Genomic DNA, 3,363 nt, shown 5'->3' with positions numbered 1-3,363 from the left:
GATATCCTTGAGACTGAACCTGCGTCAAAAGAAGAGATGGCGAGTATGCGCGGTATCGGACCTGCAAAAGCGTCGAGATATTTTTGCCTATTCCGCTTCGGCTGAGCATCGTAGAGTCTTAATGCCAATAGGTTCGCCAAAAATTGGGACATTTTTACTTGTACATGGAGTCTTCAGTAGGCAAACGTGAGTGTTTGTATTGTATTCTGAGCTTAGTGAGGAACACGTGTATACAAGTACAAGTATTTAACATCCACCAATTCTACCCCGAAGTAATACATATACTGTAAGACCAGAAGTGATACCGCGCAGCCGCGGAAATTATTGGCTAGCATCTTAGCTGTCCGGCCGACTTGTTTATAAAACGAATTGCGCAAATAGCTTTGTAAATTTTAGCAAAGAGCTTAAGATTAAATAACATTCCCGTGGGCAGAAACTGCGGAAAGATACTTATGTATCACCTGCTTAATAGTTCGCGGTAAGTGTGACGGGGTCACACAGCACCTTGCGGTTGGCTTCCAAGAGTATACAAACTCTCAGTGAACGGCAGCTCACAAGTCCCTTTTTGCCTAAGGGAGCGAAGTGACCAATTTAAGGTAAGTTGTAACTGAATATATTTATAGATAGGCTAAGCTTGAGTTAAATTTACAAACTATAAGTCACCTATAGAGGAACTATGCCATCAGCCAATGGTTGGCCTCGGACGACCCTGGTACCGTGTACCAAATATCCCATAGCATGACGTGTCACACGTAACTAGGGGTACACTTGGGGCTATGTACCCCGTTACACCCTCCCCCACTTAGGTTCGGCTTACCGACCAATCAGAATGAGGAAGTGTACGTCACAAACTCTCATTCTCAAAGTCGAAATACATCGACTTGGCTGCGCGATCGCGGCGGAGGCTCACATTACAGTTAGAGCCTCGAGTAGCGGTTGAGCGCTCGTCTTCTCGGTCTTCATATCGATCTTTAGCACGCCCCGTGACACTGCGAAGAGTGGTGCGAAAAACGCTCCAAGGCTGTTGCCGGAAAGGCGCAAGCCAAGAGCACTAAGCCTCGCAGCAAAGGCTCTGCACTCCAGAAGGCTACTAAGGTGGCCTCGGAAGCGATCGGCTCATCTGGTGACGCGGCTGTGAGCAAGCGTGCAAGCAAGCGCCGCAGTCCGTCACCTTCGGTCTCTCCAGACAATCGGCCGAACCCGCGGTTCGCTGAAGTGAGTTCGATTTGGGTAGTGAGGACTCACGATGCTCCTTTTGGCTCCGTGAGAAGGTATACTCTAGTGCCCAGCTAGAACGACGACGACAGCGTGCACTCGCTCGCTCTGCACTTTAGGAGGCTACTCAGGTGGCCTCCGAAACGATCGGTTCATCGGGTGACGCGGCTGTGGGCAAGCGAACAAGCAAGCGCCGCAGCCCGTCGCCCTCGGCCTATCCAGACAATCGTCCGAGCCCTCGGTTCGCTGAACGTGAGTTCGACTCTGGCAGTGAGGACGAAGCCGAGTCCGAGAGCACGCACGGTGCTCTTGCGGGCTCTGCGGGAGGGCACAGCCCAGTGCCCAGCGAGCACAAGGACGACAGCGTGCAGTCGCTCGCTAGTGATCAAGGTGATCACGTCTGTGCGCTCTGAGAGTCCGGCCGTCAAGGCTAAGGGCACTCCCAAAGCCGGTGGCGATGAGGATGAGAAACCTCGCAAACGTCTCTCGCTTGCCGAGGGTCTTGCGCATGCTAAGGCCTCTAAAGTCGAAGGCGCCAAGCCCTCTAAGAAGCGTACAGCTTCTCAGTCTCCACTCCGCGAGGAGAAGGAGACTCGGTGCTCCCATCGGGCCCTCTTCGACTCCTCGGATGAAGAGGAAGAGAAGGAGGAGGAAGAGGGTGCTATCTCTGAGCCCCGGGAGATCACGAATGACCTCGACCAGCAGCAGGAGCTTCCAAGCTGCCCAGCGTGTGGGTGGGGGTTCGGTAGTGGCACCCGTCAGCCAGGCAGCTGTCATCAACTCGCGAGGGTATTGACCTTTCGAGGAGAGCTCTGGGGCTGACCGCTTCCTGGAGCTTCTCGTTGCTCCTCGTGGCCTTGTTGGCGGCCACACCTCTAGGGGTATCTACGAGCGTACTCTTGCTCAGAAAGAACTGTTTTTGTTTTGCCAACTTGGAGGCTGCTCGGTGTGTGCTACTCGCGCCACACCGCATCCCTCTCAAGGACTTCACTACGTGTCGTAAGAAGCCCGAGAACCGGGGTGGTCTCTACCCTCTTTGGGGCTACCCTTGGGTTCTGCCCGAGACCTGTCCCACCTGGCGTTCTTGTGAGGACATGTTTTGGGCTTGGGTTGAGTCTCTCAAATACTCACCCACGGAGTTACGGGAACACCATGAAGATCAGCTGTTGACGCGCATCCTGGGCCAGCGTGATCTTCGTGTTCGGTTGCCCACATGGTCAGCAAGCACATGCTGACAAGGGACATCCTGAAGCGCGCGGCTTCTAGCGCTCATGATGAGCGCGGGTACGGAGTGTCTTCAACGTCCGCACCCCGCTCAAGCAAGAAGACCCGGACTACTTATGAAGCTGCCGCCGCTTCTGTTCCCAGATTGCGACAGCCTTCGGGCAGTCAATCAGAAGCCGTTCAATCGGCTCCCACGAATTCTCGGATTGGGCATAACCCCTCCACTTCACGAGGATGTGGTGAAGTGCTTTCTCAGAAATAAGAGAATGGGCCTGACGCGGGGTCACTATCCCGAATCAGTGACAATTTCAAGTGATTAGAGAGGATTTGGGTTGGTGACACGGATGCAAGTTGCCGGTGGTGGATTAGCCATGACGAGCAGCACCCCGTATGAAGTGACGATGGATCTGGTTTGAGCAATGTACGAGAAGGCAAGATCCACCAAGACTTACCTCGGATCCACCCTTACCTGGATTCACTTAAATGGATATGGGATATACTATACAAGAGTGGATCGGGTGTGGATCTTATGAAGGAATGATGGTAGGTGCCCTCTGGAGATGGATCTAGTAACCACGGCTAATGAAGAGTCAAGATCCACCGCGAGGTACCCCGGATCCCATACTTCCGAGTTCGGATCCATGGAGGGAGGGTCCCGCCTTGAGGGACCTGGATCCAGGGTATAGGGATGATGGATGCAGTGGATCTCGAACTTTCGTGGGACAATGGAGATCACAGACGGTTGCGAGATGATGTTGGATGATTGGAGAGCTCAGATCCACGACGAGTGTACACTTACAGTGAGGTGGATCCAAGCGACCTGGATCCGGATGAGTGTACCCATAATAGGGTGACCATGATGATTACGTCATAAGATCCGGTGGATCTGAAGATAACACAGCTGGGATGATGGGTCAAGGAAGA

This window comes from Phytophthora infestans, genomic scaffold (genome assembly GCF_000142945.1).
Source record: "Phytophthora infestans T30-4 supercont1.184 genomic scaffold, whole genome shotgun sequence".
Lineage (NCBI taxonomy): Eukaryota > Oomycota > Peronosporomycetes > Peronosporales > Peronosporaceae > Phytophthora > Phytophthora infestans.
This window is presented reverse-complemented; position numbering follows the sequence as displayed.